Here is a 20542-nt window from a genome sequence, read left to right as displayed (position 1 = left end):
TCACTACCCACAATCCTGCACCCTGGAACTCTCACCTGGCACATCTGACTGAGGTGGACCTAGGAATATTCTAAAAATGGAGCTTTTACATCCCCCGCAGGGGTACAAAGCACAGTGCAAACGGTGTGACTCAGATACTGCCTGGAACATGTAATGAGGATATTAAACTAGATCGTCGTTTTATAGGTTACCTTATTTTTAATTGGAAAAAAAAAAAAAAAAAAGAAAACACAGAAGCCAACCAACCTACATATTTGGCCTTCAGATGAATTTTTTTGTTTTACGTGACAGCTTTTTCCTCTACTTAAAAATTTGCATAAATACTGTCAAGACAGGACATGCATGGTAAAGAATATGCAAAATCCTGAGCTAAGCCCAGCTGCCTCTCCCACTGTGCTGTGCCAGGACAGAGCAGCGGGGCTAGTACTGGGAGCAACCCCTCTTTCTCCATGCCACTAGGTCAGGGACATGGTCCTGCTGGCACAGAGCCCTTCAGGGAGCCTTTCTTGACAGACCCCACACAGAGAGCCCAATTTGGGTTCACTCAGCCCTTTTCCTGTAAGGTCACCATGGTGGTGAAGGGGGATTAGCTTATTTTCCTGTGGAAATTGAAAATAAGAAGCTTCAATGTGACCTCCCCTGCCAAGAGGGGAGAGCAGGCAGGCAAAGCACAACAGTGAAAGCCAAGGATGCTGGAAGGGACGTGAGGTTGTGTTTACCCACACAAGGGCACCCTGCAGAATTTCACGCAGAATTAATTCAGCTCGTGCAAACTCCCGTGCAGACACTTACTTGTGGTTCAGGGAGATTTATCTCTGCTAACAGGATTAGGAAAGGTTTAAGCTAAACCAAAAAGAATACACACAAGCACATTCACAGCTTAGAAAACAAACAAATACTGAGCAAACCTGCCTTTAGACATGGCCAAAGAAACCAGAGCTCCCTTCCCAGAAGCCCTCGGCACAGAGAGCATGTTATCTAATGCCATCCCTCTTTGCTGCTTTTCCTGCTGCACCCCTACCTTACCACCCACTCAGAACAGAAAATTGCTGCACTTTACACCTACATGCTGCTAAATAACTTACCTCACTCCAGAATTTGGCCCAAGTAGCCACAGTGGAATATGAAGAGGTGTGCAAAACAGCTAAGAAAATTTTTTTTGTCCCTCTAAAAGGGCAGTGGGCAGCAGAGTGTTTCTGTGCTGTGAGAGCCTAGCACTGTGCTGCAGTAGGAAAAGACAAAGGCAAAACAGAGCTCCAGCTGCTAGCCTACATGCAGCACAAGGAGGCTACTGCTCAAACCAGATATGACCAAGACTTCCAAAACCCCTATTGGTGGGGAGCACTTCCCATTTAAACAGTCCCTTTACAGTGAGGACATTTGCACACATTGAGAGGGCATTTGCTGTCTGCCCCAGTAGTACTGCTGCCATCTGTCCCAAGCTCTGCAGCGGTTCAGCTGGAGGTACAATGTGACCCAGCAGGGAAAGCAAAGTCTGCTGCATCCTCCTGAAAGGGCAGTGTGGATCTCCATCTGCATGGTGTGGTTGCTTTGAGATGGAATTTGGTTTGGACTTTGGGGTAATAGCAGGAGTCCCGTGATGTTCATTCTGGAAAGATGAGGGTGTTGGGCTTACATTTTTTCCAAAAGGTTAGGAGCTGTGGTGAGCCTAATAACTCTGGCATGTCAACCTGTGCTACCCAGGGGGAAGAGCACCACCTTCTGAATTACCAAGTCAAATTGACTGTAGCAATCAACTTCTCCTTCTAAGTCCCCATCCAAAAACAAACAGGCCCAACCCTGCTTAACTTATGAGATCATAGCCCAAGGCAGTGTAGCTCCCTGAGACATCACTGCCTCACCCATCATCTACAAACATCAGTTGTGCAGGGATGGTATGGATCTCTCCCAGATTTTACATACATAGAGATCTCTGACCAATGACATTAGCCCACTAGGAAGCGCCTGCAGCACCTCTCCAAGGTGGTAGGCAACCAGCAGAGCCATTGAAATAAGGACAGAGCAATGGAATCATCAGGAACATGTCCTTTGTGGATCTCTAATCTCTCCCGGCTGGCTCGGAGTGAAAGCCTCTTGCCCAAATTGGTGTTTGTCATTCAAAGTTGCCTTTTGTGAACCTTGCCACACCAATGCTTTGCTGCTGCTCCGTTCTACTCTGGGTAACATATTCATCTTCTCATCATCACCTTAGAACCTATTTGCATTGTTAAATTGCTAAAAGAAATTGGTTTTCCCTTGATACCTTCAAATCAAAGCTGCTGGAGCTGAAGATGTTTCTTCTGTTAAGTAATGTTACTAACCCTTAATGGGTTTCTCAAATGAATAATCCACACATTTCACTTCATAAATCATAGTCTTACTGTCCTACAGTTCATGCCTGGCTCATCACTGAAGCAAAAATTTCTCATTGACATGTTCTTGAATCTGGCCTTTTCATAGCATTGGTTCTCTGACATCAATATAGGAACCTTCACCAATGCTAACAGAACTAACTTTATTGATCAACACCTTACACATGGCAAAACAGAGGTATGACAAGCTGCAGAGGTTTGTGACAGGTCAGGCTGTGACTCTACCTGTGCCTGATATCAGAAGGTCTGAACTCTGGACCCAAGAGAGCTCTTTAACCACTACTTTCTACCAACTTTTTTTCATGAGATGCTTTGCAACACAAATCACATGAAACAGAAAGAATAGGAGAAGGAGAACTCTTAATCTCCTAAACAGAGCAAAAGTGTTGTAACTGGTACACTTGATAAGCATTCCATAAGTTGCATCGTCTTGAGTGTTCTGCTTGACAGCCTTGATCCTGGAAATTAGTTCCATTCAATAGTTTAATAAAGAAAATCACATTAATTAATTGACAATGTGTATACCACTTTTGCAGGCCACACAAAGCTAAGATGAGCTGACATTATATAGAAGAGAAGACTAAAAGTCAAAATTATCTTGATCATTTGTGAAAACTGGGGATGGGGGGGTTTAATTAGTAAAAACCAGTGCAAGATACTATGATTGTAAAGGAATCCTTCCTGCCTGCTCAGCACAGGTAAGCTCTCGACTGGTGGATTGCCTGTAGCCTCACTCACCCTTCAAAAAATATGTGGACAGATCACAGAGTCCAGGGAAAAATCAGAAATATGGGAAACACCATCTCCAGCAAACACACGAGCTGGGGTGTTTAGGCAAGGGGAGAGCTGATTAAATGGAGCAAGCGGGATGTCCTCAACTGTGTAAAAGGCTATGCAAGAAAAGGCTTCCAATCAGCCCTTCTTCAGTGGCTGTATGAAAAATTCACTTTTGATTCCTAGACCTGTTTCTGTACCAATTGCATACTTTATGGTTAAGAAAGAAGCTTGAAATATAATTTAAGGGTAATCTAAAGGTTAAAAAAAGTTGAAGTTAAAAAAAAAAACCAAACTGAAAAAAGTTTGTCTTATGTCATGATTTGGCTCATGCTGGATGGGAAGATCCAGGATTTTTGATCACCATTTGGCAATACTTACTTGCTTCCCTAAAGGGTTTTTAAATGGCACCAACATTTTATCAGCCCTGTGTACCTCCTCCCATTGTCTGTGTTTTCATTGACATGGGTATCTTGAGCCTTGAGCAGGTTTCCAAAGCACCCAGGCTGCACAGGAGACATGGAGCCCCCTCTCCCTATTTTATGGCAACTCAGCATCAAATTCCTCCTTATCTCCCTGCAGCACTTTCTAAAACTCAATCTGACTTGCTCTGCAGTGACCTATGTAGGTCTTACAGTGCTCTTCACCTCCCAGATTTCACTCTCTGTGTCTTGCAAGCATCAATACCCAGAGTAAATTTTCCCTCCAGCTAGGAGCTTGGCTTTCTGTCAGAGCAGTCTCATTTTCCTACCTTCATGCACACTTGCATTTCCTTAATCAAGAGCATGAACTTCCATTAAACAGGAGAGTCTAAATGACAAGTGTTAAAGCAGTTTTTTAACCTATTCTCATTCAGCAGGTGCCCTACTTCCCTGCAGACTGGGCACTGCCTCCAGCCTACTCACAAAATTGTGCCCTTACTGACACCAGGATCTCATTTTTATCCTGATTTCCAGCTCCTTGTAGACAAAATAAAAAAAATAGCAACTTGTGTGCATCACATCTAAAACCATGTGCATAAGTTCAAAGATAATTAGACTTTTAGCTGCTAAATGCTGTGCAAAGCACACATTTAGCAGCTAAAACTGATTTTAATCTTTGCTTAATTCTTTTGCCAGAGAGTCCCATTCATAGTGAGGTAGCTGTCTAAATATCTTGGCCCTTTGGGGTGAGGAGACAGGGAAGCCTCTTGCAGTGCTTGTGCATGACCTCAGCTGGCTTCTCCCACCAAGAGCTGATTCCAACTTATTTGGGGCAGAGGATGCCAATGGGGCTAGGCCCCCAAGGAAATAGTTTATCTGTGAAGGGCAAAAATTCTCTTTCCTTGGTTTGGATAGCCCGTTGTAACAGAAATTTGGGTAGAGAGAGTAGCCAGCTTAATGCAAAGTAACAGCCATATTAGTAAGGAGGTACGTGGATTTACACCCCATTGCCTTCACACTGGTCAGGCATGAAGCCCTCAATCACTGCATCCTTCACCCTCTATGACAGTAAAAAGAGTCTCCCCTTGAGTCAAAAAGGGGACTGAACAGCCAGAAGACAGCTGCAAACAGTGGGACAGTCACATGACTATACCCAAAACTCTGGGGTTTGACTGATATTTCTTCTTTCACAGCACCTTGTCTAAGCTTTACAGTCTTAGAAGTGCCTGCTGGCATTATAACTCCTTAAAAATAAGTAAACAGAACACTTTTTTTAATCATCTCAAATTATCTTCTGTGGAACATGATTAGACATTAGTGCTTTCTACATCCAGGAGTGTTCACACATACACACAAAGGGGTGAGGCCAGGACCCATCAACAAAAAATTAATGAATCTTCCCTCTGCAACAGGCAGTACCCTAGGCCAAGGTCCATTTACCTCAGTGTCTTAATATCCTCCAATATTTAGGGAACTAAGACATTACTCTGTAGTCAGATGATACTCATGCATATGGGATATGTAAGGCACTGAGATAGGAAGGAACCAAACAAAAGAATTGCCTGTGCCATGATGAGAAAATATCCTTTGCTCCTCCTCAAAAAGGCTGGTGCACTCCTCAGCTCCAGACCAAGGCTAATTATCATTTAAGGATTAAAATGCTCCTTATGTTTTGGATTTTTTTATTTTTCTTGACCAATTTCTCTCTTACTGGCCCTCAGCTTCTAAAATATAGGAAGTGGCATAAAAATTGCATTATTTTCAATATGTTCCTGACACCTAATCAGGCAAGGGTTTCCATTACAATTGCTGGCTAGTTCTTTTCGCCCTCAGAGCCTGGGAAACCATGGTCTTGTGCGAGGAAAGGAGATGAGAACCATGAAACAGAGCTGGGAGAGGACACAAATTGCAAGAGACATGTGGAAAGCAAACAGTCGCTACAAGACAAGATTTTCCTTTCAGGCCTGTGTTCAGATGGTCTAAATTGTCAGCCAGTCCCTCTGCCAAGTATTTCCCAATGGGTGGCTCTCAGTGGCTCCCTGCTCGACACCATGCTGAGAGACTTACAAAAAATTCAAAAGCCTGACAGACAGCAGGGAGTTTTATTTACCTCCCATTTACCAGGGCTGCACAGTTAGCTGATAGACTGCACAGCACTTTGAACTGGGAAAGCTCTAGACAGAGGAGTATTAGAGTTAGTAATGAAAATTATCATGAAGAAAAGGCTTTTTAAATTTTCTTTCAGGGTCCCTATAAATGCAATGCCTCCAAGTCTAAAAGACTGCTAGCTCACACAAAAATTATAAAAGACTGCTCTTGAATAAAGAGTCAACAGGACTCAGAAATCACACCTAAGAAGAAATAATACAAAGGCTTGTCTAGAAACAGATATAAAAAACAACAACAAATCCATTTGGGATCCGTCAGGCTTGCCTGCACGCCTTACAGTCACCTTCCTAGGAGTTCACACCCACACTACGATTATAAAAGCCTGCTTCAAAATCAAACAAAACCCACAGTGTATCACAAGACAGGTATAAAAGCATGACAGTTTCATCCTCAATATTGTTACTTTTCCCAGTTTGATATACCTTCTCCCAGCTTGCTCATCCAAGAAATTCTACCCTTTCCTTCTGGAGTAAGGCTGGTGGTTGCTGAAGGCCTCCTACAGTTCACCAATGGTCTCAGCACTTGCAGGATACAGCTTCACATCAGTGTTCTTGGCTGGAAGGATGAAATTACAAATAAATCAAACCACAACCAAAAAACCCCCAATCCCTGGCAACTCAGAGGCTTACAGTCATTATATTCATCTGCAGGATGTGAACTTTCCGTGCGCTTACTGATTTCTCTTATTAAGCAATCATCAAACACTGATAGGAATTTTTTTGCAGGAAATGGGAGTACAATGTGTTCATAAAAAAAACCCCCAACACCAATAGAGCAGGCAGCCAGTACATGCCACTTGACATTTCAGGAAATTAAGTTATACTGTGGCCCCAGCTTATAAGTTCAGCAAGACCCACGAGAGAACTCCTTGGAGACCTGCTGTGCTTTCATTTCAACAGTGGTAGCCACACAGGCTAATTGAGGGCAGGAGCCACGTGTGCTCTGTCACAGCCATCCTGCTGCCCTTCCTCTCTCCTGGCAGCTCCTACACTGCTCACAGTCTGCCTACTCCAGCCAGCTTTCTCCTTTAGCTGCTGAGCATGCTCTTCTGGGGGTGAGGAAAAGAAAAGAAAAAAGAGGAGTTGCCAGGTAAAAAAAATCCAGTGAAAATAATAAATAAAATTTCAGAGAAAACCTCATACCTCTGTCAAACAGACCTGACTGTATTTTTGGGGTGTGAAGTTCAAAGCCCAAAGCATCTCACCCCTGGATGGCAGATCACGTCGGAGTTGCAGGTATTGCAAGTACAGACTGGAGATCCAGGGTCAGGCACTGAAGCTCACAATCTGAACAGACTTACAGGCTGGTTTTGTCCACATCATTTCCAAAAGGGCAGAAAGGAGGAGGTTGAGCAACAGCAGTAGATGGGCCAGCTGTATGGGAGATGGAGAGACACCCATCCTGGAACAGCAGGAGCAGCCACCAAGGCTGGCATGGCTCAGCCTATTCCTGGTGGAGTTTCTGCTGATAGAAAGGGAAAAACACTGAGTCACTTCATAAGGAAACATCCTCTTCCTTACCTGAGACAAGGCTGAAGCTGGGTGCAGAAGCTGTGAGCTGCCACCTGTGGGCCTGTGTCCCCACAGGCTTTCACCTGCTGTGGTAGCAAGAGAAACACAGCTATAGCAGAGACAACACACCCCTCCTTTATGGGGAGGACAGAGAAAAGGGATGGCTGGGAGCTCCTGGGGACTGGATCCAGACAGCCTCTCTCTCAGGGGAGCAACACATGTACTCTGATGGTTGAAATTTGCTTTAAGAGACCAAGAGCTGCACAGGTACAACTCAGTTCAGGTCACCAATGCTCCTGGAGCTCTCCACACGTTCACATCCAAAAGGCTCAGATGATCTTTGAAAGCTTGCAGGGTTGCTGCCAGTACTGCTACTACTCCCAGTTAAAGGCACCTCTCAGGTGTTACATAGGGAGCCACATTCTCCTGTCCATTGTCCAACCTGTGCTGAGGGTTTATTTCAGCCCACTGAAGCGATCAGCTCTTGCAGGATGCGGCTTTGTACTGATTTGGGAAGAGCAGCTGCCTCACTACTACACTGTGTAGACAGCCTGGCTAAGAACAACTTCCATACCCAGCTCAGCCTTCCATCTGTGTGTGACATCAGGCACACAGACAAAAGGAATCCTAAGGAGCAAGCTACCTGTTTGAGATCACCCAGCTGGTCAAGGGAGGATCAGGAAGCAATCAGTGCCTCCCAGTCCCCATCATCCTGGCAGAGCCCTGCTCCTGAAAGAGGAACGGTCAGGGATGAATCAAACCCAGCACACACTGCCCAATGAAGAATTACGAGACTATAAAGCAACCCAGCTGCAGACCAGCCTAACAGAGGAGCAGCCAAAACCTTTTGTGGAAGGGCCACTGAGAATCCCATCATATTCCGACCCTGGTAATATCTGCTTCATCGCTTGCAATGTGATCGTACAGAAAAGTCATGCGAAGGTAAAACACTTAATTAAAACACTAATGCTGCATTCACCTCCATGTAGGCGTGGAAACCTTCAAGTTTCCTTTTTATTATACGGATGGGATCCTGCTTTTCATTGGCACAATGGAAAAGAGCCACAAAAATTCCACATGCACAGCATCAGACCCCGCGACCAGCCTCAACATGCAGAGCGTCAGTAATAAAACACACCCCTACAGGGATTTAGCACTTTGGCTTGTGCTCAGCTGGGGGACTTGGGCAGGACTTTCACTCTTCAGACATAAAAAAATATTAATTATAATCATCTCTGTCATTATTTCAACCCCCGCACCCCCCCCCCCCCCTTCCCTGTTACCAAAAGGAAGAGGAGCCATGTCCTAATGGGATTGTGGGTTTGCATGAACAAGATGGGGCTCTGTGTGTGTGTACTGCATTTGCCCTGGAAATCAAACAGCAGTTTCAGCAAGGGCATCCTGGGAAGGGCCCTCAGGTGCCAAAAGAGAAATTCAGGGAAATGTTCCTTTATTAAAACAATTACAACAGCTGCTGCAGGTACCTTCCTTATGCACACACGCAGGCACCCCTCCTTCCTGTCCATCACACACATCCCCTCTGCCCCAGACACTCTTGCACAACCAGATTACAAAGTAGTTTTCAACTTAAATCTATGCAGGACCCACAGCCTTTCTCTTACCAACCTACCATACCTCCCTGGTGCGTTTGTCCTCCTCACCCCTACCCTTCCCAATAAACGTCTTGCCCTGTCCTGTCCGACCACAAGAGTCCCCAAAGTGCACACACCAGTGGTTTTACAGTGGCACCACAACAGGCACTGCAGCCAAAAGGACAGGCCAGAGAGTGCACAAGGTCTGAAATGGCCAGCCAAGGCAAGGACTTTGCAGGGATTCCTGAAATTATCTCCTTTCCTATAGACTACCTTTTACTCCCTTTCTAACTGTCTCTTCCCATGAACAGCAGTGGTAGTGTCCTGCATCACTCACTAATCAGTGGTTAAGTGAGTGGTCATGCAACAAATTTTGAGAATTAGCTCTTTGCCAAACACCACCCCATAAAAGTGTGCAAAGCTGCTTCCACAACACCTGGAAACCTTCTCCCCTAGGGTCCTGGTTAGACTAGTTGCAAGGTGCAATTCCTGATTTTCCACTACATCCTTCCCCTGCACTGTCACTTTCTCCTTCCAGCTCTATTCCACCCACGAGCTATCCTGCTTTGGCCTTTTATATGGTATCTAGTCCCAAAACTTGACAGGGATGGTCTCCTCCTTAGCTGTCTGTGTAGTGTCTACCAACATGGGGCTGTGATCCACATCTAAAATCTACAAGAGGGAAACTGCAAACCTATAATACCAAGGGGCATGCAACTATTTTGTCTTTCATTGAAAAGCCTGCAAAGAGGCAGGAAAATGCAGACACACTGGTGTACCCCCCTCCTCTTACACCTAGTCCCCTGTTTACAGTTTACCTGCATTGCAAATAGAGTTTGGGAAGAGCATAGGACTGCAGGCAGGACCACTGAGCAGGCCAGGCCATTCCTGGACATGCTGCATGGTGCCATACATCTATGCCTCCTACAGCTGGCTGCAGGACTTAATCTATAAATTGATCCAGGTGGACAATTATGAGAAAGATTGGGCTCCAACACAGGATGGGGGAAGAGTAAAGACACACAGGGCTGCAGCCCAGTAGAAAACCCTGTCAGTGTCATTTTCACCTTCAGTGCTGCTGCTGCTCACAGCTTCACCTGGCCATGCACCCTGCCATGGTCAAACAGGTACCAGATGCTGCTCTTCAGGTCTGTTCTGCCTTTGCTTTGTGCAGGTGTTGGCAACCACACTTACACACAAAGCCAGGCAAAATCCAGCCTATCCTGGAGAGCATGGCTCCGAGGTGCTGCCTGGAGGCTACATTTCACCTTGCAGGCACACCCTGCAACGGGGCACAGATGCTACACACGTATGGCAGAAGTCATCTTGCTCATTGACCTCTGTTATTCTCCATAGCTGGTTCATCCATGGCAACGGTTTGTTCCTGCTCCAACCAATTCTTTGTTCATTTTGGGCACACTAGGAGAAGGAAGACTGCATGCTCCTGGTAATTCCCATTTGGCCAGGATGCCCTCTCTTTTCACACAGATGCCAGCAGGCTCCACTACCAGAAACAGAAGGACATTCTGATCAAGAATCTGACTAATTAAAAAGAAATTTGAATTTCAAGCACTTTTTTAGTTAGACTTGCTTGGGACAAACCACGGCAACTCATTATGCCTCAACTTCTTCCTATGGAAATTAGAGAGATATGAGACTTCCGAAGCTCATAAATATCTAAAAGGGACAAGGATTAAATGGTTGCTAATAAAGCCCCCACTTGCCTCAGCAGCATCTGTAACCAATATCCATTTAGCCTTGGTAAAAACAAGGTCAATAAGCAGACAGAAAACTGTTTGACCTGCAAGACAGCCATCCTTCTGTCAGTGGAGGCTTGCAAAATGCTCAAGCACCTTTAACCACAGCCCTTCAGCTCTGAGATTTGAAGAAAGGTAAAAGCCTATACACTTGGGCTCATCCTGGGAAGCATAGAGGTCTCTCAGAAACATGACACCTAGATAGGCAAAGCATTAATGTCCGAGAAATATTTCTGTAGGGCCAGAAGATTGGATGAAGCTGTGAAAGATCCAGCTCAGCAGCTCAGTCCATTGCCCAAAATAACCAGGTGGTGGCATGTGGGCTCCACCCCCACCAAGCCCACCAGCAAATGCCCAGCAATCCCAGCACATGCTCACCCCACCATCACGCTTTGCCAGGCATTGGTGGTGGACAGCACCCCACCCTGAGAAAACATGGGGCATTCTTGGCACTTTGCACTGCAGGCAAGGTCATCAGACACGATGACAGATTCTTTGCCTGCCAGATCCACGGAGGCATGCAGGGGAATATGATCCTGCCCTGAGCAAATGCCAAGTTTGATTGGGGCTGATAGCTCCAAGATCCTTCCTGTGAGGATCTTGAAAAGAGGGAGTTGCTTGCCACCCGTAATGAACCCAAAGACAAGAACATGAAGGCTTGAGAGGATTTTGGCCAAGCCTCCCCCAAACATGTAACGTGGAGTGGCAGAACCCACGAGAACAGACAACCTTTCTGTTAGGAAGTACAGAGGAAAGTGGCATTTCTCCCAATGGCCTACAGCCCAGCAAGCATAACCCACCACAAATGGACATGGCAGAGCTCCCAGGCATCCCTTGCAACTTGGCACTAATTTGGCCCTTGGAAAACAGAAACTTTGGCCTTTTACAAAACAACCCGCCTGACATGAGGCTCAAATAGCTGGCTGAGCAGAGCTGGGATCCGCCCTCATTCTCCTTCAGGCACCCTCTGTGGGACCTTGAATGGGCCCTGCCTCCTCTACTCTCTGCTTCAGTGTTCCACTGAGGACAACATCCATTTCTCACTTCAGCAGAGAGCTGTACCTAAATGCATTAATTGAAAGGACGCCCCAGTGTTATGGGGATGGCCTCACCCCACTCCAGCCAGTTCTGGGCCACACATCTCATGAAGATTTCCCTCCTTTTGCTCTGCAGCAGCACAGCAATGCTATCACAGATGCCTCAGAGCTCTGCTGAGGCCCATGGGACTCCAAAGGAGTCAGGAGAACAGAGCCAAGTCAATGTACAAGGCCTCCATGGTGCTTCTGTATCTCCACCAGCCCTAAAAACTGGGAGTTCCACTTTGTCAAAGATGCCCACAAAATGACAGCTCAAGTCCAAATTATATCTCTTTTTCCCTGTGTGCAAAATACATATCAGTTATTATGTGTTGTCTTTCTTCTCCCTGTGATGGAAACCCATCCTTCTTCATCCAGCAAGCAACAAAGAAAACTACAGAGGCAGCAAATATTAACCAAATCCTGTCCTAAAGCCTCCCCACACATACATTTTTCCCTCCACCATCTGTTTTGCAAATGCAACAAACTAAACAAGCTCCCAGTAGCTAAATTCCTTGCATCTCAGAAAGCACATGGATCCCTGTGCCAAAGTAAACAATCTCATAGATCATTTACATAAAACAAGTGAATTAATTTCATCATAAACAAAGAACAACAAATTGGTTCAAAGCCTGCCATAGTACATTCTGTGGAAACATCACCCAGCAAGGAGAGGAGTAAAATAACCATAGTGGGACGTTCAGTGCATAGCCAGCCTGGCACCCTTACCTTCAAACCAGTGCAGGAAGCACAAACCTACTCTTCCTACAGCTCTCATACAGAATAATGCCAACCAGCTTCCCGCTGCTCCTGCGGGTTTAGTAGCAGTGCAATGCAAAAGGTAGAAAAGATCATCCATTCCAAAGATCAACACAGAGAAGGGATGATGTGGCCCTGTCACCCTGGCGCATGGGAGAACTGGTTATGGGCTGGATCAGGTGCAGGAAGCCATTGCAGCACAATGCCCATGCACCCATTCACAGCAACATGGTGATACACTGATGGGGGGGAAAAAAAAGAAGGGAAAGAAGTATGTTTCCCTCATATGGAGCTTCCTTTCTCCTTGGGTTCATGGGCATGCACTGAATTCTGGGATATGAACAAGTGTCAACAACCCAACACAAAACAAATCACCAGCCTGAGAGTAGAAAAGGCTGGAGAGTGGAAAGATGGGCTCCCACTTCCATACAGGACTGGAGCTGATCTGGCCTCGACTCCTTTGGGAAAAGTCCTAGAGTCACAGCTCCATCTGGAGTCTCAGATTTGGCTAGATGCAGGCTGAGGACATCCCCACACAGACTGGTCTAGAAATCCCACCTGGAGTTTGACTTCAGGGGCTCAGGATTGGAGATTCACTCTTTCAATAGATCAGCCACCAAATCCAGCTCTTTATAAAGATACACTCTGATGTGCCCTAGGTGAATTCAGGTGAAACCGCAAGCTTACACTGAAAGAAGAGTACTCAGATAGCTTTTCCATTTGTTTAGAAACAGATTCTAATTAAACCTGTGCAATTTTCCCAAAGAGGCAGCACTGTGCAGCTCAAACTCAACAGCTTCTGTCAGAGCCCAAAGCTGGGAGGTTCATCCAAGTGACCCATTAACCTGCTCTATTATCAATTTCTTTCAAGTCATCCATGCTCATGGCATGTTTCCATTACCAGGACCCATAAAAAGATTATTTTTGATGCAGACTTTAAACAGCTGGACCCTAAATGCACGTCCCAGAGCATTCACTCACCCATATCACTACCAGGAGAGCAAAAAGTGCCTCCCTTGGAGGAAAGGAGCTGTGTGGTGGCACTTCACCCATGGATCAATACGGTGCTTTTGAAAAGCTGCTACCAAGAAAACAAAAAGCAAACAAAATATCCCTCCTTATCACTTCAAAGCACATTGATTTGGAGTCAAAACACAGCAAACAGATTATTCTCATGAGCCCCAGTTCCTGCAGAGACCCATAGAAATCCGTGTGGCACTCCAAGTGCAGAAACTTGAGAAAGAGTCTGAATCCCAGTGGCTTTGCTAAGTATTACAGACAATTCTCCCTGGTACCAGTTACAGCAATGAATCAGGAAAGATGACACATTAAAAAAGGGCAATAGAAAAAAAGTGGTTTTTTTCTTCTCATTACACACTTCTGGAGGTGACATACTGTGGACAGCAACTGAAACAATAAAATGCATTCCAATGTTCTATATGTATTGATTATTTGATGGTCTCCTTTTAAACCAGCAGCTTTGAATGCTCTTACAAAAAAAAAATTGCTGAAATAGATAGAGCTTGAGTTTGGATACAGTCTGTGCTGGCATAAATAAAAAACAAGTCCATGGATAAGAAGAGAATTAGAGTGGATATAAGTACACAAAAATTACTCAAATCAGCTTATGGATTTAACGCATTCTGCTGACGGGGTGGTAGGGGAGGTTGTTTATTTAATAAAGAGAGTTTTTGGGCATACTGAAAAACAAAAGTAGGGAAGGCTAACCCACTATTGCTAGATCCCACTCCAATCTGAGGTTTGCCTCTCTGTTTCTATGGCTCGGAACATTTGCTTCTGAATGCAAAATTCAAATAAACATTGCCCAGGTGACACTTTACAGCCCCCGCTTTGCTAATGTTCATATTGGAACAGACAACAAATGGGCAAAACTAGTTTGGAGAGCAGTCAGGGAGGGATGGAAGCAGCACACGGTTGCCTTGGAGTTATCCAGGTTTATCTACACATCACACTGTATGCTCCCTGGTTCTCATAATTAGAGTGTCTAGACAGGAGATGATGCCAGTGAAGTAGCAAACAAAAAAGGTTTTTGCAGAGTTTTTCAGAGGAGCCCATCTAAAGCAATGACTACAGAAAAATGACAGACATCAGAGTTGCAGAACCTAGCTAAGATAAAATTTTGACCCAAGTGAAGGTCTTTTCATAGCCATTCACATCCCAAAAGCACTGATGGCTCAAGCACTCAGGAGGGCTCAGAGCTTTTGAACCAGCATCACACTAGAGGTTTCTGCAAAAGTGATTCCAGCTGCCTCAGCTTAATCCAAATACTGGCATTTAGCAGCCTCAACTTGTGTAAACCAGCTTCACTCCACTGAAGTCAATAACAATTGACACCAGCTGAGAATCTGGCTCTCAGTGTGGTTTAAATATAGTCTAAAGAAAGAACTTACAGAAGGATTGCCCAATCCTTCATGCCCATTTCCCCCTTGGGCTAGGACTGAATAAGATTGATTTTTTTTCTTTATAATTTAGCTCCTGTTATTTTTAACAACAACATTATGAGCTCACATTTATTACAGCACCTTCCATCCTCCAGGAGCCAGACTGCCTTTCAGGCTTCACCAAGAATCACAGAGAGGGATGGACACAGCACCAGGATGGAACCACCTCTCGATGCAACATAGCAGATGCTCAGCATGCACAAAAGACTGGCCACAAACAATAAATCAGCGAGGGTACTAAGATAATTCAGCTTCAGCATTGAAAAAGTAAGCCTCAGCCATTTTCACAAAGAGGGGATTCAAGGAGTAGTTTCAAATCCTCCCTTGAGCTGGCCACAAGATGGACAGGATGTCTGTACAGCAGTGCAGGATGTCATGATCACACATTGTGACCCTACACGCACAACATGAAGGCAAATCACACAGCGCTGGGGAAAGGCAAGCACAAGTGCCTTTGAGAAAGAAAAAGTAGATGGGTCACTCCTAGTGTGACAAACCAGGGCTCTTTGGTATTGCCCCATCTCTTTGGCTCACATGTCCCTGCAAAGCCAAAGGATGAGGCTCTGAAGACATGGCAATCCCCATGCACAGAATGACCAGGCTGTGACCCTCCAGCAGTTTAGCCACCACACACAGTGACATGTGCACTGGTTGCCAACCAAGGCAGGGAGGTGATGGGTTTCAGAAAGCTCAACAGTCTGACATCCCTAAGCAACCCTTTTTCAACATGAGAGAGAAGTTCAGAAAGTACAACAGGAAAAATAGGTTGTCTCACGGGCTTAAATCTGTGCAGTTAAGCTAGAGGTGAAGAGACACCAAGTTTTTTCAGAGGTGGTATAGTCCATTTTATCTGGGATCAGTGTAGGAAACCAGGGCCCACTCAGATCCTACCGTATGGGAATGGCTCAGAAACAACATCTTCCAGATGGTCCCCCTCAAACCACCACAGAGCAATGGAAACACAGCAAATAAGAGCTGTGGCCACCACTGAAATGATCCATCAAAGACATGAACTCTGGCCCCCTTAAAAAAAAAAAAAAAAAAAAAAAAAAGAGAGAGAGAAATAAAAAGAGGAAAAGAAAACCAATACAAACAAAAAAGCCCCAGGTCCATTAATGAAAACTAAAGCACAAGGCAAGGGATGATGAAAACAAATAAAACTAGGGCTGTAAAATGCCTGGTATGTAAGATGTGTTGAAACTTGCTGCTGACAGCAGTTTGAGCAGACATTCACATGCAGCCGTTCAGAAGATGCGCAGTAATTACCTTCTCCGGGAGGCTGCATTATGATGATTTCTTTAAGCAGAGCACAATATCTCCAGCAACAGGATATAATTACAGCAAAGGATATACCTCTTAACCTTTTTCTACCCCCCAGCTGGTTCAGGGAGCAGATCTGGGAGCCAGGGGCTCTGTGGGGAGGGTGAAAGTAGTTTACCCTGTGCTGCTGTACTCTTTACCTAGAGCCAAGCACGCTTCTGATGTGAGCTTGCGGTGGTGTTGCTCTCAAAGGAACATGATTCTCTCCCCCTTGGCTCTGGGTGAAACACTCCCAGCACTGCAGGGCTTTGACAGAGCTGGCAGCAGCCACCAGGCCACCGAAGGAGTTCAGCACAGTCAGCCTGCTCTGGGCTGACGCCTCGGCGGTAAATAAATAAACACCAAAAACAAACAGGAGAGGGAATGACTCAGAACTGGAACAAGCTGGCAGCCCTGTGAGGCAGCAGGACTCCCCACCTCCAGACTGGGACCTTCCTGGTCCCAATACCGCACACTACAGAGAGCTGAGGGGCTCTGAAGAAAAACCCAAGGCTCCCAGAAAAGGACTGGTACCATGACCAGCATGGGCCATGGTGTCTCCAGGGGATGGATATCACTTCCTGGTGTTTTCCTGGCTCACTTGCAGCAGCCAAAATACCAGAGTTGGTCCTCCCAGGACAGTTCTCTGGAAATGGCTGCTCTGCTCCACTTCCACAGCCCTCCTGCAGAGAAGCACAGGAAATCTTATTGCTGCAGCTGTTGGAATAATTTATATAAGGTCCAGAAACAGCAAGATGCAGGCAAGGACAGAGCCCTAACAGCTGTGTGCTCAGCTGAAGGACTCAGCCTTTCACATTGCCTCCATCCATTCCCAGTACTCACTTCTCCAGATTCCTCTGGAACAGTGAAGTATCCAACACAGTCAGTGGTGGTCAGTGAGGTTTGCTGCACTGCAAAAGCATCTCATGGTGAGGGGTCCCACTTGCAGAGCAGCAGGTAGGAGGTTGTGAGCACCACAAATTTCTTTTATTTATTTCAGTCTTCAATCCTGGAGGGAAAAAGCAAAGAGTTAAATCTTGCCCCCATACTTCTCCACCCCAAACCAAAAATGTAGTGCTGCATCTGACCCTAGGCTCTGTCGTTAACAGCCTACACACTGATTATCTGAAAATCAACATCAGATTTTTTCCAAAACCAGCCACAGTAGTAGTGCTCAGTGGCTTGGACTCTCCATGCCAGATACTGAGACCTGAGGATCTGAGAAGCTTTCAGAGCCCTTTTTCAAGACCCAGACAAGTTTCCATTACAAGATAGAGGATGTTTTTTTGTCATTGAGAGACTGGAAATCTTTTCCTAATATGAAACAACTAAAATTAAAGAATAACCAACATTTTCCTCACTGGTCTGGAAACTGCATTACAAGTGAGAGTCAGCTTGGTGCAAGTTTGCAAGCTGTGGTATCAGTAGGAGAATTTCCCTTCACATTTACAGAAGGAAATGAATTTTGCATCCGCCGGATGGCAGTGTAGGGAGAGCAATCATATTAGTCATAGTATTATTGTTTTCCCTTTAAGCATCTCAAAAGTCATTGCAGACACAGCAATTCATTGCTTATTAAGATTTCCCTGCATTACAACCAGGGGAAAAAAAAATCTAGGTCTCATTAATAAACCATCTTCTAGGATCTCTACAAGACAGACTCTGATTAGCCAAGATCACTCAATAAATGATTTGGCTTGTCTGACAAAGTGAAATGATTGATTGGAAAGAGTGTGCTTTAAATAGTTCAGTCTTTATAATAAAAGCAAAGACCTCAGATAGAAATACAAATAGTAAAAAGGCAGTATTTCTGCTTCTAGAGAAGATCACTCCATGTATCAGGATGGTGGGTGCTGGCAGCATACACAAAGTTCATTTCAGAGTTTTGACTCTGCACATCTGATCTATTTTAAGCCTGAAACAGCAACATCTTGTGCAGTTTCCCTTGTAAAGCACGTTGATGAGCAGGGAAGTCTGTTCTACTCCCAGACATAGCAACACAGTTATCAATTGCAGAGAGCAGATCTTTGTTTCCTGCATAGCATAAAACTGAATAATGAGGCTGAATGTTAAAATCCATGTCAACAGTATTGCAACATCATATAACCAAGAAGATGGTCCCAGAGCAATAAGACATGGGAAAAAACAGGGCTTGGGAAGCCAAGCCACCGGCCACCCTATTTCCACTAGAGGGCAATAGCAAATAAGCGACAGAAAACTGGAGCCAAGAAGTCGATTGCAAGAAACTGGTAAGAAATGGTCAAGTTGCGTTTCCGAGGCAGGAGCCGCGGCTGCCCGGTGCTCCCGGTCCCGGCGGTGCCGCACCTCTCCTGCAGCTCCAGCCCCGGCCCCCGGCGGCACAGCCTCGGTTCTTCGGGTTAGGCAGTAGAAAATATTCACAGATGGTTTTGGTCTAGAAAACAGCCAGAAGTAAAAGAAGTACCTTCAGCAGGATGTATTTAAGCATCATCAAATGGGTGGTCAGATGCCGCTCTGAACAGATGATTGATCCAACCTCCCATATTCAGTTCCAGATGTTGCAGAGAGCAAGAAAGATCAGGCTGCTGAAGTCTTTCCATCTCCCTCCTTAGTTTACCAAACAGAAGGTTTGGAGGTGATTTGATCTAAATCTGTTAACATTTCTCAGTGGGGGACTGTGAGAGATGCTAAAGGACTTCAAAAATATAATAAACAAAACTATAACCAGATCCAGCAGCTCAAAGTAAAAGCCGGAAAAAAATCGAGCTGGAAATAATACAAGTATTTAAAAACTAAAACTTGCAATAATGTCAGTAATTTATCACTTAAACAAATGATGTAGGGGAGAGTTTTGTTCTCCACCCTTAGAGCTCTTAAAACAAGATGTGCTGTCTTCCCAAAATATGTGCTGCAGCTTAACAGTGAATTATTAGCCTTGATGCAGACATTACAGGTACAGGTCTCATCTGAATGAGGCAGAAGGTGAGACTAGATTAGCAGCATGGTCTCTTTGTGTAATTACAGTCTACAAATATCAAGGTTCTTGTCACAGAGAATTGTCTTTCAGCTGTAGGCACTGAATCCCACCTTGGCAAATTCACTTCATAGGCTGTGTCAACACAACAGTGACAGCAGCTCTGAGGACTGTCACATGGCCTTCAGCTAATGGGGCAGCTTCTGTTGCCCAGTCATTACCTGTCTCTACAAAGAAAAAGTCATGAGCCTCGTCTACACCAAACTGTCCAGGGTCAACAGACAGACCATTCTGTACCCCAGCTGGAATGCTGGTTCCTGAGCTGTGGTACCAGCTGAGAAGAGACTTGGACAAGAGCTGATGTGTGAGAGTGATGGAGGTGTGGGCCAGTTTCAATGTTTTGAAGCTTCCAGAGAGGCTTTCAAAAGCATCATACCACTGAAGCACTACCAGCCTCAGCCCAGCCCTTGTGAGCTGCAGGACAGACAGCACCAACAAAAACAAAAGCTCAGCCTTTCCTATCTGACACATGGAGCAGTGCTATTCCAGTTGTAATTTGCTTCCAACCTAACCAAATGCCAGTGCTTTACAAGACTGGACAGTTATAAAACAAGCCAAGTGTGATGATAGTGCGTTGGCCTTTGCAATTACTCTGGGGCATTTCTCTGTACAAGAAGCATGGGAAGGTGCAGGACTGAGGCAGACAGAAAGCAGAAGCCCACAGCACTCAGTGTTCATGCTCTTCTGTGGAGGAAGGGCTTGCAGATGCTTCTGAGTGTTTTGTCAAGGCTGGAAGGTGTTGCCAGCAACCCAAGGGAGCACTCTGGGAGGCAGCACAGGCATGGCACACTGCACCAGCCAGGGCACAATGGCCTGCTGCACTGAAATGGGAGTGCTGCCCCAGGGGACTACACCTGCCTGGCCCCCAAAGGTCCCCTCCCAAGGGGACTACACCCTGCCTTGAATAGCTCCACATGCTGGGCTGACGGCTCAGTTTTCTACTGGAAAAAAATAACACCAAATTGAAGCAAAAGGATTTGAGGGGTAAAGGAGTGTAGTAAGAATGTGTTTGGACATCGTACTATTGTGTAGGACAGGATATGCCCTAGTCCAATTTCCTCCAAGCATTGCCTCCATGACTTATCTGCAGCAAGTCTCCCCTCTCCTTCCTCTCACTAACCTCAGCCACCTGTAGGAACCCACAGATGTCTCCCACTGCTTTATTCAGGCTTCAGGTCTCACCTGTCTGCTCACATGTGGTCTGTCTAATGTCTGCAGCCTACCCTTCATAAGGAAGCCACATCTGAGAGGCACTACTATTTATCCCAAGTGATCAGCAATTAAACCCAATCTCTTAGAATCAGTTTGCAACAAGAGAAATTCTACAAATCAACAG

At 45.4% G+C, this 20542-nt stretch overlaps 1 long non-coding RNA gene across 4 annotated transcripts in view; it reads right to left on the bottom strand.

Moving 5' to 3' along the window:
- The window catches only part of LOC104687930, a 93186-nt gene that overhangs the window by 26459 nt on the left and 46185 nt on the right, over positions 1-20542 (bottom strand). For 2 of the 4 annotated variants that reach the window (XR_002273370.1, XR_002273369.1), the window contains exons 1-2: positions 6880-8466; positions 6160-6292 (exon numbers count right to left, since the gene is read on the bottom strand). This is a non-coding gene — a long non-coding RNA (uncharacterized LOC104687930). Of the gene's footprint in view, positions 1-6159; positions 6293-6879; positions 8467-17036; positions 17203-20542 lie in introns of those variants that run through there. The other 2 variants (XR_005602687.1, XR_002273371.1) reach the window with 2 other exon arrangements.

This window comes from Corvus cornix, chromosome 9 (assembly GCF_000738735.6).
Source record: "Corvus cornix cornix isolate S_Up_H32 chromosome 9, ASM73873v5, whole genome shotgun sequence".
NCBI lineage: Eukaryota > Metazoa > Chordata > Aves > Passeriformes > Corvidae > Corvus > Corvus cornix.
Note: the sequence above shows the minus strand (reverse complement) of the source record. Positions and strands in the feature narration are given on the sequence as shown.